The 16,187-nt window shown below is 43.1% G+C and overlaps 1 protein-coding gene and 1 long non-coding RNA gene across 3 annotated transcripts in view; one reads left to right on the forward strand and one right to left on the reverse strand.

Annotated features, from left to right (window-relative positions):
• LOC109321881 (WD repeat and FYVE domain-containing protein 3) overlaps positions 1 to 16,187 on the reverse strand; it is a 517,024-nt gene that overhangs the window by 254,665 nt on the left and 246,172 nt on the right. The window lies entirely within an intron of this gene.
• LOC109321884 lies at positions 11,144 to 15,153 on the forward strand. Its single transcript, XR_002104191.1, has 2 exons — positions 11,144 to 11,235; positions 14,963 to 15,153. It is a non-coding gene; the product is annotated as an uncharacterized LOC109321884 (long non-coding RNA).

Here is a 16,187-nt window from a genome sequence, read left to right on the forward strand (position 1 = left end):
CATCCACTCCCATGACATTCCAGACCGTCAGCAAGAGCCACTAGAGGAGCCACTATAAGAGCAGCTCCCAGACCAGCAGTATGCAGTGGCAGGAGCCCCCCTCCCAGAGTCCTGCGCCCTCCCACCCTGGCTGGGCAACTTGTCCCAGACCCAAATCTCAACACCCCACAGCAAGGGATATCTGTCCCTCTACCCCACACCCCTTCCCTCCATCCTCCACCTACCACAACAGACTTACCAGCTGGAGATAGCTGTGCCCAGCACCGTCAAGGACTAGTCTGTGGCCAAATCTCTCTGAATCGATTCAGAGGCTTCCAAATCAATTTGGACCTTTTAACGGATCTTCTGATTTGATTTGGATTCAGAGATTCGGCCACAAAATCGGGCTGAATCTCCTCCAAATCAAATTGGCTACTAAAGCTTCACACACCCCTATCAAAACCCAAGTCACTTTCATAGCCTTTAGAGAAAGACACAAGCAGTAGTAGGGATCAGAGTTATCGATGTGAAAAACTCTCAACACATCAAAGGCTGAAGGCAAGACAGAACAGCCTCCTAACACACAAAATGATCTGAGGTGAAGCTAGGAAGGGGAGAGAATGAAAAGTCTCTCCGATTCTTCCCAGTAGCTGCTGGACAAGGAGGAATTTCACATTCTTGAAGAGCTGCATACTAGCCAAAAGAAAATATAAAAACAGAGCCCTTCAACAGGTATAAAGGCATTCCTCTGATAAAAACACCAACAATGGAGACTGATAGGAGTTCGGCTTCTCAGCATGCTGCCATCTGCAGGCCTCACTACAACGTCCACCTTAAAAAAAAAAATCTTTCCTCTCAGCTATTAAGTAAAAGCATCCCAAACTTTTTAAGCTCTATTTCAAGTGAATAAAACAGGGAGTTTCGTCCAAAGTGAATGCATTTGTTCTGATTATAGCAAATCCCATGAGAAAGTAAAGGGGAAGATATAAATTTGGTCTGAGGAAATCCTTTCACCTATCTTTGAAGAGCAAAGACCTACAATTTTCTGATCTTCCTACAGGCAAACATTTAAATACAGTAAAGAACTCCATATGCACCCAAGTAAACAACACCAGTCCTCTGCATCATGGTGTACATGTAAGAGGTCTAGTCAGATGCCTGATAAATCCACTTCTAGGGACCATCACACCAAGACCTTCGAAGCATACACCTAGGTAAGAGTATGGAAGAGCGGCAGCTACCCAAGACATACCATCCCCCCTTTAAACCACTGAGACAGAATCTGAAACCCAGACCAAGCCCAGACATGCAGTGCCTTGATGGTTGTAGCTTCTGCTAGAAAACAACAGATGAGAACAGCTGCTGACTGCCTAATACCTCAGGGTATATTTCCATCAGGGTGATATCCCTTAGCCTTACTCTAACCAAGAACTAGCCATAAGGCAGTGGGGACTAGGGGTTTTGAAGTGCCCTATATTTAGCTTACTCTAGAGATTGCAACACTGTGTTATTTTACAAGAACTACCCCACCACAAGTAGCGCCACCATGTTGCCCCAAGGCCCTCCAATCAGATGCAATTTCCAGTCATTACAATCTGATTTACTAGACATTTACTTAATCCTTTAATTTTCTTGGTGATGTTTAAATGATGTACAATAAGACAACAGGTTTCAAATAAAGCATTTAAGAGGCAAGAAATTCCACTTATTCAGCTTAATCAGTCAACTCTGTTCAGCCATGCTGAATTTTTAGATACCACGTTATATTTATCTTTTTCACTTATGCATCAAATTCATGCTGATGGTTCAAGTTTAATGATATATAACATTTGCAAAATGGCCAAGTTACCTTTGCTGGAACCACCTTAACTCTGAGCCTTTTTTATAATAAAATGTTCATCTTTTACCAGTTTTAGTGCACTTAAACACATTTAAGTCAAATTAGTTGACTATTTTAGTCATATCTACAAAATCTACCTGAACGCTAATATTATTCAGTAAACATTATTTCACAGATGTTAGCTCTTTACTGCAAGCCCAGACTGCCAATGAAACTTACAAATATTATTATTTTCTATACATTATCAAGTGATCTTTTAATTAAAGATTGAGTGTATTTAGGTTATCTTCACTGTTGAACAGATAAAGCAGTTCAAACCTATATAAAGTCCAATAAACTGCAACATCGATTAGGAACAGGGGGATAACCCCTATGTGAAAACTATTTCCAAACAAAACCATGTACATTGTTAACAATACTGATATTCTCAGAATCATTGTCACAAGTACCTGCAGCCTGTTTTTCAAGTCTCAGAGATAACTATATTTCTCCCCCCCAAAAAACAAACAAATCTGCCAACATCAGCACCTCCCCATCCCTGCCCCAGCATGCCAGGACTGTTTCCCAGCAGCCTGGAGCCATCCCTTCCCACTACAGCACATAGGGATTGGGTCCTGGGGGCATGGCACTGACTCTACCAAGCACTCCATACTGGGATTGGTTGGTGGATTCAGCACACAGGATCTAAGCCTCCTCCTGAATGTTTGGTGGGGGGGGACCAGTGTCACAACTTCCCTGCCACCATATTTCTGGACCCACAGGGAGCACCATGGCCAGATGATGTGGGGTTGCAGACTAGAACCAGCCTGCAGGACAGGTGTTGAGCATGCGTGCAGTAGACAATCCCAACATTAACAGGAATGTCAGGAAGAGCAACACTTTCCATGCTGTAGGAATTTAAACATTCATGAAAAATAAGTGTATTGTTACATCACACAAATTTAAAGTGTAGCCTTAAAAATGCATCAGTATCACATCTTGCAATCTTATCCTACCTTAAAACTAAACATGTTACAAACTGGCCAAAATAAAGGTCCAAAACTTCCAATAAAACATAAGCAGTCACAGGAAGTGATAGATGTTATCACGATACCAGGTGCTCTCAGTACCACTAGTTACACCATGACAAAGTTTATTTAATTTTCACGTATGCAATTAGAAAGACTTCAATTGCTGATGGTAAGATGCCATACTGAACCCCTGACTACTACTAGTTACCAAAAAAGCATAACGCTTTCCAGAATAATATAGCTGTAACCCAAATGTCCTGGACTAAATCCAACTTAGTTAACTATCTAGCCAAACAGAGATGAAAGAAGAGACAATATTAATTTTCAAAATTCAAATGAATAGTATATCCATTGCTGTGTCATTTAAAATTAACTAAAATAGCTGTAAATAGCCATTTCGTAAATTTAGTTTTACGAATATATGAAAATTAAATAATCTGAACATGTGCAACTACAGAAGAAACAGCCTTCATAAATACTAAAAAGAGGAGGAGGAAAAACCTATGGAATAGAAATCATTCCTATTAACATGGAAAAGTTATTTTAGCCAGAAATTTATTTTCCTGTAGAGAAAAAAAAAAGGTTCAAAAGCATTGTCTTTAACCTGCCAAAAGCATCTCACCTTTTAGAAGTGGTTACTGTTGTAACATAGCAAATTGTCAACATGCAGTTTTTCAGTTAAGCATCTGTACAGCAAATGCAATAATGAAATACTTTAGTAAATTATAACTAAGACACTGAACTTGTCATGGTAAATCATTTAAAAAAAAAAGCATCTGTGCCTGATTATAGAAAGAGGCAAGAGTCACATGCTTACAGAAAGAGTTGCCAAGAGTCACAGATCCATATTTAAACAGAATGCCCTTTATTTTGCAATCAAAATTTAAATTAAAATAATTTAAAAACTGCTACCCACTACCATCAGGTTCACTCCAACAACTGCCAGTAGTACTGACTGTTCTTTTCTTATTAGCTGCTCTGCAGAAACGGAAGTGAATGCCATAACACTTTACCCCCCAAAATTTAGCAGAACAAATGCCTCCCCCAAAAAAGCCACTCCACCACCAATAAAAAAAAAAGTTAGTGTTAATACTCTTGTCACTTGCTTCTAATACATTAGATATAGGCAATCCCAAAAGTTCTTTTCATCTAGCAACACTTACCAATCTACTAAATCATTAAGGTATAGTAAACACCAAAAAAGTAACATTAATTTATATTATTGTTTAAGTCTTCATAAACTAGCCTGCACTGTTTGGAAAAAAAACCAGAAATATTTCCAAGACTTGTTAGGTTACTCATCAAAACCAAGTTATTAAGTATGTTAGTGTAATGCTCAAGGTCCTAATAAACGATTCCAGAGGCTTCAAAATTTTTTTCCTGTTATTAAAGAGGCCGAACTATTCAGTTCTTTGCCCTTTATGAAAATTGGGGGTCAAAAGGTGATTTTAAGTGTGCCAATTACTAGTCCCATTTAGAATTTGTGGAGGTTACTCAGCAAGCCAAAGAAACACCCAAGACATAATATGTTGAGAAATGAGACAAGTGTTTCCTTGACTACATTCCATCTCTACTGAAGAGTTAGGACCCTGAGGACATCAAAAACCTGCCTCTGATAGACATTGAAATGGGTGCTATTTTTCCAATTGATGGACATGCTTGTTTCTTCAGGGCTGCAGAACAGGCCCAATACCTCAAGAACTACTGGCCAGGAAACAACCAGAAGAAAACAGAACAATCTGAAACAATGACTGAAATGCTGAAATTCTTTTTGCCAATTTTAAGAATTCTTATTTTGTTCATCTGAACTGGGAAACACTCTTACTGAAATATTGTCAATGTTAACAATGGTGCATATGATTTGAGAGCCAGTATTGCTTTTTGCTCAACATGACACTACTCCGAGTTCAAAGGACTTCAATTATGCCACTACTCCCAACAAAGGCTCAGGGCAGCTTACAGGAAGAGAACAAAATAGCTTATCAAACAAGACAATGCACAAAACTTACAAAAGCAAATAAAGTATTAAAACACAATACAAAATAAACCACCACTAAACAATATTCTGACTTAGCCTGGCTTGCTAAATGCCTACATTAACAGGAAGGTCTTACAGCACTTCCAGCTGTTGCCTAGGCTCAGACTCCAGTGGACTGCAAGGAGGAAGGGGTTCCGGAGCTGAGAAGTCACTGCCAAAAACAACCTCCCAAGCAGTTTCACAAAGCAAATCTGGCACGCTGATACTTGCAGAAGGATGATCTTGACTGACCTTAAAGATCACAATGGGGTGCAAGACAGACAGCAGCCCGTTAAGCACATTTGGCCCAGACTGTTTAGGGCCTTATAAGTCAAAACTAGCATCTTAAATTGCACCCAGAAAACTACTAGAAGCCACACTTGATAAATCACATAACCACAGTTCTTGGAGGACAGACTCTGGAGGACTGGAGTAATGCACTCCTGGTGACCAAGCCCCATTAGAAGGCGTGTCATCATGTTCTGCACCAACTGCAGCCTTCAAGAGTAGCCCCATGTAAAATGAACTGCAGTAGTCCAGCCTCCAGGTTATGAAAACACAGATAATAGTTCAGATTCACATCTGAAAGAGGGTCACACCCTTCTTGCCACATGGATCTGATAAGAACAGTGCTCCTAGCCACCGCTACCACCTGAAGATCCACATGCAGCAGAGAATCCAGGAATGCCCCAAGGCTGCAAACTTGAGTGACAAAGGGAGGCTGAACCCAATCAATGGTGGGTATCCCAACCCCATGGTGCTGGGAAAGGACTGACAGTGGGACGACTAAGAGGAAAGAAAGACAGCATATTGACGGCACCTCACTCCAGATCTCTCCGGAATCTCACTTAGGTGACTTACACACAAGTATAAGCAGGAGGGGTGGTCAGATTGAACTTTTCTTGTGGGGTCTGCAAGGGGTCCAAGGAGACAGATGGGCACTGATTCATCACCATCCTCTGGAATGTCTCTTGCAGGAAAAAGTAAAACCAATTAGGACTGGTCCAGTGAAAACCAACCAAGTTGCATAAGGACTTGATTGGCACCTTGTGGTAAACTATATCAAAGACTGCTGCAAGATCTATTGAGATTAGCAGAGCACAATTTTCCCTGTCAGTTTCTAAGTATCTTTCTATGCAGACAGGTGAACTTGGACATCATTTGGAGAAGAAAATGCAGCAATCATAACACTATTTCAGAAATGCTATACTCCAAATTAGAGACTTGCAGAAGACTCTCACTGCAGAATGCAATATGGCCTTATCTGCCATAACAAAGATTTGGTTCTTTGGCTTTCCTAGACCAACAGATCTTTAGAATATATGCCTAATATTAACAGCTGCAAGACTGAAAATAAAGACAGTTACACAGAGATGTATTAATACCCATTTGATTTTAGTTTTAGTGGAATAATCATGTGTGACCCACTGTATTATTTTGAAGCCTCCCCCAGAAGATAGAGTTGTGACCACAGGAGATGTAAATACCTTTTGGCAGTATCCTGCTTAGGCAGGCAAAATCTATGCACCCACTAGAAAAAGTGAACTTAATTCATACAGTATTTATGCCATCATTCTGGATGGTTGCTTCCTCTACTTAGTGCATATATTGCCTCCGCATATGGAGAAGATGAAATAAGAAAAAGATACCTGTAAACTGAAGCCTGAACTAAAAGCACTACTGAAAGGTTTTATTATTTTTAACCATTAAAAGATTATTTTAGACCTTAATTACATGCATTAACAGTTCTAAAGGCTCATGCACAAAAGTGAAAAAATACCTATCAAACACTTCCACATGTGCCCAACTTAACTTTCATTGTAAGCATAAACAAAATGCCCACATCTCCAGAAAACAAACACATAAGAGAATGAATACAAGATAACCAAATGCACAGCATGCCTTTTTATGCTTCCTTGCACTTTTTCCTGAAGTACAATAAAGAGGATGAACAGATAAATATGCCTGATGTTCCACAACACACATGCCCCGCTACCAAACATCATTCCTGGCACTCTGCTGCTTTTAGCAGACCCATGACAACACATCCGACATTCCTCACCATGGCTAAAAGCTTTCTAAAAACTGAGAATGCCGCTCTTACTCTTGCTGCTGCGATATACAAGATCTCGCAAAACCTGACAATGACCAAACAAAACCTGGAACCAGCTCAAGTCCAACCATGATGCGCAAATCCACATACAAGCAGCAGGGGGAAGGGAGGCTGCTCCAGGGAACATTTAAACTTTGTGGTACAAAAGAAAGTTGGGGCGTTTTCCCCACCCCCCTTCATTCTTCACACTGGTGCATTTCCCCTTCTTCCAGCCAACCCCAACACAGGCATAAAAAGCCTGTAAAACCACAAGCAGGGAAGATCCATGCCTGTGCCTACAGCAGCCAGGCTTTCTGCCCCTGTGCAGGTCTATTTGTCCCTGCCAGCACCAGCCAAAAAGGCCAGCCCAGCCTCTGCACAGGTGCAGACAGCCCCCTAACCCATACCCACTGCTCCCTTCTCGAATTCAAAGGAAGGGAGGAGATCCCTCCTTGTCTTTTCCCCTACAACAACCAATCTTGGTGCCCCTGTGCAGATCTACCTACACCCACCAGCACCAGCCAAAAGGACCAACCCAGCCTCCGGACTGGGGTGAGCTACATACAGAGCCCCCTAACCTTTACCCCACGGCCCCCTTCTCCTCCAATAAGTGGGTGGCGGGGAAGATCCCTCCTTGTCCTTTCCCCAGGGGCCCGCCAAGCCTGCCCCAGCCAGCACCTCATGGCCCCACAGCTTAGAGCTACGTCTAACCTACTCCACTTAAAGGCCGATTCCCCCGGGCGGGCGCCGCGCAGGCAGCAGCGGGTGGGTGGATGAAATCCCTACGGGGACAGGCAGGCCGCGGCACTGTCACGGCTCCCGGTTCCCGGCTCCCATCTCGGGAAGGCTCCATTCTTCCCCACCCCCACAGGCTGCGTGTGGCCGGGGCCGGGGCCGGGGCCTGGGCGGCGGCCACTCACCACGGCGGGGTGACTCCGTGCGGGCAGGCCTCGCGCTCCGCTTCCAGTCACCGGGAGCGAGCGGCCCCATCAAGGCCGCGGCCGGGCAGCGGGGTACAGCCGAACCAGCCGCTCACCGCACCCGCTGCTGCTGTTGGTAGCCATTTTAATCCTCCTTCTTCGGCTGCCGCCGCTCCAGCTCTTCCCGAACCCCCTCCCTCCCAGTCCGGCCGCGCTCCGCCCCGCCGCCGCCGCCTTCCCGCGGGAATGCGGCACTCGCCCGCGCCCGGCAGGAAGGGCCGTTGCCCTGACACTGGGGAGCCCCCAGCGGCATCCTGCCCCAAAGGGGCTGGCGAGGTGCTGTTTTCTTCCAGGGTAAGCACAGGGGGCCTGTTTGAGCCTGGGGTGAAGCGACGCCCCCCTAAATCATAGACAATTCGGGTTGGAAGGCGGGGTTCAAATTACACTTTGATTCTCGGGGGGGGTTAACATCCAAGTTAAACTTTCATTGATTAGCAAGTCCACCTAAGTAATCCCTCCCCCAGGTTAGACAAAGTTAAACTAACTCAGATAGTTGGAACAGTTCTTCTCCACAAGATTTTAGGCACAAACACTCTTCAGGTTATCTTACAGGGGGGCTCTGGTCTCTTATGCCCCCCCCCCCAGCTTCCTTGTAATTCAGACCCTGTTGAAAAGGACCTCATCTACCCCAGTGGTTTCTCAACCTGTGGGTCACAAAAATGTATGTGTGTGGCAGATAATGTTTAAAAAATGGATTCTCCTTTAAAGGAGAAAACTGTGGGAAACTGGCTTTTCTCTCACAGGGTGGCAGAGTCCAGCCTGCAAGGGGCTGCTTGGGCCCCACCCTGCACACATCCATCCTACAACCTGCCCACATGGCTTCCACCTGCCACACAATCATTGGGCCTTGCTGAATAGGTTCTGGACAGGGCAATGCTTGTGTGCAGCGAACCTCCACCATTGTGCTCTTTGAGACTATGCAGACCAGAGCTGTGACAAAACACATTGCATATTACCGATGGCGTATTATCAATGATTGCTCACTGACTAAGTTCAGTGGCAAACTACAGGAACTGCACAGGGCCGCTGAGAATGCTATTGCATGGCTTGGCAGTTACACAGGCTGACTGATCTAAGCTTTCCTTGCTGCAACTTGAAACCTATCCCTGGGGTGTCAAGTCCTGAAATGAGAACATGCTCTGAGCAGTTGCTGATTAAGGGTTAATGCCATTTCTTGCCCCTGCCACTGTAGCTTGCTGATAGAGGGCTAAGGAACAGAGGCGTGACTAGAAAACAGAACACCTGGGTTGGATCTATTTTCTGGATAAAGTGTGTGTGGGGGAAGGGCTAGGAGCTAAGCATCCTGGGATGCTGAAGACCTGCAAATTGCTTGTTTCATTTTTCTAGAGCAAACTGGAGTTACCCTAACACAAGCTGGATGGTGCAGCCCAGAGGTAGCCCTCACCTGAAGTGGTGTAACTCTGAGTTGCTTAAAAGGTACTTAGTATAAGTTAACAAGTTTTTGTTTTTTGTGCCTTTAGTATGGTCAGAGTGTGATATACCACTTCAAACTTAGACAGTTCTCTCCCTGTCCCCCAACCAAGTATTTTCCTGCTCCAGAGCACATGAAATAGATTGAATAGGTTGAAATGCTTCACAGCTGTAGAGAAACAGATAGCACCCAAATACCTACAGTGCAGTCACCACTGAGCAGATAACCTCACTATATACTTACATGAGTTCCTGGCCTTCTTCTTTAAACAAGGTTGAGCCTTGTTTCCTAGCCCATGAAAAGGGCCCTTTGCCTTTTACAGTGGTATTTTGAATTCTTGAAGACAAACACTTAAAGTTGATTGTTTTGTCTGCTCTTTTCTTTTTGAATCAGTTTTTCAAAGTTTATCCTCAGTTACTTCATTTATTGCCTTGATTATATTGACTATGAGATTTTTTTTCTGTTTATTCTGGTATAGTTCAAAGATGGTGAGAAAACTGGCTTTGGATTCAACCTATTGCACTTGATTAGCAACTTTAATTCTTAGTGAAACTGCAGTGTGTAAATGAAGATGACTATAGAAACCAATGTACAGTTAGTAATCAAATACCAAACCTAAAGTGAGATGGCATAAAGAGATAAAAAGCCCAAAGAGGAAAATTTAAAATTAGTCGGATAAAATTGTGTGTGAGGTAAAGTAAAGAAAAGCGGGAAACTTCACACAAATAGTGGAGGAAGCCTTCTTAGGATATAGCCTGGACTTAAAATATTTAACATTTTCTTTACAAAAGTATTTTCTTGTTTTTTTGTGGCAGCAAGTGCATTTTTGCTTAAAAGGCTGTTAATTTTTTTGTGACTATTGATATTCATTTATGTCATGTTCATGAATTATGCAACCAGAACAACATGTTCACCTGAAAAGTTTGTATCAGTTATAATTAAATAAAATATTAGATGCATTTGCAAATTAAGTTCCAGATTCTCCTTGATGTTGCATAGAGAAATAGTAGCATAAAAAAAAACCCTTTTCATAAGTCAGACAGAAGCTCACTTCAGTGCTCAGCCATCTGCAAGGTGCTAGGTCTGCCTACAACACCAAGACAACATTTCATTCAAATACCCTGTTTAGAAAGGAGAGTCTTCACCAGACACAGCTGAGTGCAGAAGACATGCAGCCAGTTCCATATTCCAGCAAGTCATTTGGAGGGCTGGGGAAGGGGGAAACCCTGCTCCTAAAGAGCTTCTTTTCAGTCATCCAAATAAAGTTAGCAGATCTTTGGAAATGCTCACCATAGCTGCTCACTTTTCTTATAAACAATCCTTTCTAAAAGTCAGTTTCTTGAACTCTTTGGAAGATCTGGCCCCAAGAATTCATGCTGCAATAAAGAGCACATACCGTAAGGAGCCAAGTCTTGCTTCCATGAAATGCAGAGATAAATGCAGCAAGTAGGAAAAGATCCCAGAGCACTAAAAAATGTGAGCCCAACTATGTTTCTTTTAGACCTATAGAGTGGAATCCTGCTTTTTTCTAGAAGGCATCTGCTAGAACCAGCTGTACCAGCAAGAGCAAAGTTTGGTTCAAATCATGAGAATAGGCTAGCTATTAATTTATTACATTATGGAGGATAAAATTTGCTTACTCATTTCTCACAGTACTTGAATCTGTTCTCATCCCTACGCATGAACATCAGGCACAGAAAGAAAAATGTTTCCTGCTATTGTGATTTTGCTTACTCCAAGCAATTTGAATATAATCAGTGATAACACTTCTCTTTTTTTCTGCAGCTCAGAAAACTGTTATGCCAAGACAGACTTCCACTTCCTCACTCCTCCAGTGTAAACCACTTAAATTTTGCTGGTGAACAGATCTGTTATGCAACTTCTGGTAAGTATCTAAGTTTCTTCATTCCTTGAATGTCGAAAAATAAAGAACATTTCAAATTTTCATACAGACCCAATTCTGGTCCCTCTGGGGACTCAAAACACTTCCACTCCTCTCTCCCCAATATACACTGTTGTGAATTTTGCCCTTGACCTCAAAAGAAGCCTGATGAAGCATATATGTTGTTAAGGCAATAGTGAAGCAGCACAACAATGAAAATTATTGGACAAAAAGTAGGGGTAGGCAACATCAGGAAGAGGTGTTTGTCTGTTTTTAATCAATCAAATTGACTTGTTAGAAGAAAGCAGTCCATATCCATTGCCTAAGGTGGAGCAGACACGCACAGTATAAAATTGTATAATGATGCACTTCAAACTATTGTAACATTTCTCTTCGGTTATATTCTACTTAAAAAAAAGTCTAGGTGTCCTACTATTTGCTTCTAATAGGAATGGTGGCAGCTCTCAGCACAGGCCTAGAATTAGAAAAGGAGCTTTGTGTTAAGACCAGTGGCTAGGAGCTGTATATGCATGCAGTTCATGTTACACACAACACTTAACAAATTTCTCTGTCCTCTTCCCACCCCACTTCCCCAGAAAATTAGAATTTGCAAAGTTATGATAGTGTGTTGTATAGTTTTATCAAAAGGATATCCACAATGTCAGGCACAATTTTGCCCTTTTAGGAATAGTTATTCCAGAGTATGCCAAGAGAAAACACAATTTATGCTTATTGTAATCTGAGTGCAAAAAATGTGCACTAAAATTGCAATCAAACTTTGTAACAGAAACAAGTTAATTCTGTCATTTGTGTGTTAACTGTACATAATCTTTTCACATAAGTCAATAGCAGTATGTTTTCCAGCCAGTGTTAGGGTAGAGAAATCACATATGGCAGAAACTGTTCCGTAAATCCTTTCAGCTGCGGAGTCAAACAAAACTGGGTAAGCAACAAAAACTCTTCCAAGCACAACAGCACTTGCATGAACAGTTTAGCTGCATGGAAAAATGTTGCTGCTTCTCTCTTTTATGCAGTAGGTTGTTCATAGCAATTTTATATATAGTCCATACATTCTAGTGAATTATCACAATGCCAGGCTGCAAAAACCCATATTGAGTTATAGCAATCACTTGTTTCCCTTTGTGGCAGAAAGCCACCCTGGTTTCTCCCCAAAACTCTGCCCTGTGACAATGTGATAAAATCTCTGTGCTGTGAGCATTTGAGTAGGGTGGGCTCAGCAGAGGAGACCACACCCTTACCCTGTCTCTTTAGGTAACTTGAGCTGGCTGCGTTCCTGAGGGAGGGGGCAAACCTGCTCCCTCTGCGTATGTGACTGGTACCTGGGTGAGGGGCATCTACCTGGTGGGCTGGGATCTGCCCAGTAACAGGTGATGTATTTCAAATTGGTTGGCTGACAGCTGGCCTCCACTGGACCAGGTGTATGAGGTCACAGGGGCTATATAAGTTAGGACTGGCAGGAGGCGGTCTCTTCGGCCATGTGGTGAGGCAGGAGCCATGAGGTGGGGACTCAGAGGAGCATAAACATCTGAAAGGGCCCTCTCCCCCAAAAACTCATGAACCAGAAACAGCCAGACACTAGAAAGGATCTCACCAGCCCCTGGATGAAGTGCGTGAGTAAGCTACTCGAGATCTGATAGATATCTAGCTGGCAGTAACTCAGATGCGTGATCAAAAGGCTACCACAGCCAGACTGTTTGCTCTTTAGGATTTCTAGGATATTGCTCAATCTTGTACCCTATTTTCACTCTATCCCTGTAACCAATAAAATCTTCCTTTGTGACTGGTGTGGAAGACTTATTGAGGGGTGGGTCTAAATTATGCCTAAGAGACCCCTTAGTTCTGCGGACTAAGGGAGACTTTGCTTATTGCCCCCTGACTTGAGGAAGTGCCCCAGGAGTCCTGTACTAGGTCGAGTACCCGTAGGACATTAGGCCTGTGTTACCCCAAGGACACAGGGCTGGGAGTGAGTCCATTCTTGGGGTGGTGGCGGCCACGTTACCCCCAGGCTAGCATATGTGCTCCAGGAAGGGGTCGGGCCGGACATAAGGCACCCCTAGGGAGGCATTCGGAGCCTGGCAGGTGGTCGGGCGCAGAGAGGTGGGCAGCTCAACACAGGAGCGCCCCCTACTGGCCGGCCACACCCTTAACTTCAACATGTCTCCTCTGACAGACCTCATTGGGACTAACTGCTTATCTTTCTCGGAGAACATGCTATTTAGGGTGTGGCAGAATGCCGGGCTTGCGATTCTGGCACCGCTTGGGGAGCCACGGGCTTTACAGAGCGGGCAAGCGCGCGGCTTGTGGGGCGGGATTGGAGATAGCTTTATAACTGCCTTTGAGGTTCGCGGAGCTGGCGGAAGTAGACGACTTAGAGTAAGTTGTTAGTTTTCTGTAATAAGTCTATAGGATGTCTGTTGGTTCACGGGGTTCTGAAGCAAGCCCTTGCTTTCCACCACTGGAACTAGTTCAATGATGGGTACGGCTGCCGACTCCTTAAGTCCCAGAACTGGTCGACAGCTCATTGAGATGGGATGTCAGTAGTAGAAGTTATTATGGAGTAGATATAAAGTGAAGTAAAAATTTGTTTTATTCACTCACCTGGCCTCACACCCTCTTACGAATAAGAGAGGAGGCCGGCTGGAACGAAGTTGCAGTAAATATAAGTATAGAGAGCGTAGATATGCTGTCTAAGCTACAAAGAGAGGCAGTCGAGAAGTGGAGTGCTCGACTTCAGTTACAGTATGCCGGATACAAAGGGGGTCTGTTGGCCCACAGGGTTCACTAGCAAGCCCTTGCTTTCCACCACTAGAACTAGTCCAATGATGGGTGCGGCTGCCCACTAGTTAGTCCTAGGGCTGGTCAACAGCTCATAAACGGGATGGTGGATACAAAACTGTAACACGGTGAATCATTGTTGATTGTCGGATTTTCGAGGCCTTGGTTTTCGCTGGGATATGCCCAGGCGGGGAGGCTGAGGACTGGCTGCAGGGTGATCAGGCCTGCAGGGTCGTCCAGTCGTCGTCTCTGCTACTTTCTGCCTCTATGCCTCTTTTATAGATGTTGGTTGGACTGCCTCTGTGACACTAACTTTGATATAAGCCAAGCATACAGGGATAGGATAGTTTCTTTTACACAGTAGTTACTAGATAGGTTTTCTACATAAGTTTCGTTTCTGCAGAAATGACACTTACAGATAAGAAATGAAACTTACAGAATGCGCATGTGCAGCTTAATACAACCGTAGAAAAGTACAAAGCGTTCATTTTGATTAAAAGCCAAAACTTCAAGGTTACATCAATGTGAGAGTGCCGCGTGGCAGTTATACAGAAATAAAATAAAACCTTTACATAGGGTAATTACAATACTATAATTAGAATAAAGGGATTTGCAGTTACTTTTCCCTCTTTGCAAAACATTTGTGCAAACAGGATTACATCAGTCTTTTTTTTTTTTTTTAACAAAATTTTCATGGTTTTTCCTATGTAAACACCTTTGCCTATTTTACCACCACTACGTTAGACAGTTGAAGTTTAACAGGAAACCAGTTCAACTGTCTACATTCAGGTGAAGTTCTCAATAGCTTCGGTAGGAATCAGGCCTTTCGCTTCTACTACATTAACTTACCCTGCTTCATGCAATCTGGACAGTAAAACTGGTCCAGTCTAGTTCTCATATACTAAACCAGATGTTTTTGCAAATCTAATTGCAGAAAAGTTATGCTGGAGCAGGAGGAAGAATCAGGTTTCAAAACTCCAGCAACAATTGTGGATGGTTCTCAATCGGTGACAATCTGGAATGGTTTATTTGTTATGTGTCTGCACCCTATGATGAGGAAAACTGACCCCAGCTTCTACATTAGGCTACCTAATAGCTTGTTATAAATGTTATGACCTTTTATTTGAGAAGCTTCCATGTCACTGTTTGCAAATGGCTGTTGATTGTGAGTAAGGGCAACATGTTTATTCTTTATCCAGTTATAATTGAGCCAAATCTGAAAATAATTTAACACAGGAACACAAGAGAGGCAACTAAGAGAAAACATTGACAGCCTATCAAGAGAAGTAGTCAAATCCAGTTCTGAGGCCAGACTGTCACCACTGGCAAAGCAGTAGCAGGGCCACAACAATGGGGATGCTATGGAACTGCTGGAGGAACAAAGAGAGGAAAAAAAATAAAGCCGCTTTGGATTCTCTTACACAGTTCCTGAAGGCCCAGTAATTTACTCCTATTTTCAAGGTTGCCAACCCAAGACAGTATTCATCAGCAAGAGATTTTGCCCATACTGCAGCTGGACACATGGACTTTGGCTGGGGGCAACCTTGCAGCACCGTGCCATAGCCAGGCAATGGGAAAAAGTGATCGAAATGGCTGGGTCCCAATGCCAGCCCATCTCAGACCTGAGCTTGGTCATTTTGCCCTGCTGCTGGAAAATGCCAACTCCTGATCTGTGGCATCTCTGGTGACCACTATTTAAATTTGCCATTGTTCTCATCGAGTGCCAGAACCCACCCCTCTATAATTGTTATCTCATAATACCTAATTCCTTCTTAATAAATCTCCACTAGTTGCATTCTCCTTGGAATTTAGTCTACATTAAATTAATTTATTTATTATTATTATTATATTATATTATTATAATATTATTATTATAAATTATTAATTTAATTAAATTAAATACATTAAATTAGAATTTAGTGTGCTTGTTTGTGATAGTGTTAAGTTTCAGTGTTCAAATCATAGCAATTATTTATGGTCATGTGACAGGTGTATCTTGCTACAGCCTTTCTGTTGGTGGCTCCACCTTCCTGTCTTGGGCTAACCGCCTGCTTACTCGCCTGCCATGCCTTGATCTTGATTGATTGAGTGACGTAATTAGTGGGAGGCTGCCCACTTAATATGCCCTGTGTCAGGGGGCGCTATCTGCAGCTCCATTT

The sequence above is a fragment of the Crocodylus porosus genome, unplaced genomic scaffold (assembly GCF_001723895.1).
Source record: "Crocodylus porosus isolate Cpor-Errol unplaced genomic scaffold, CroPor_comp1, whole genome shotgun sequence".
Lineage (NCBI taxonomy): Eukaryota > Metazoa > Chordata > Crocodylia > Crocodylidae > Crocodylus > Crocodylus porosus.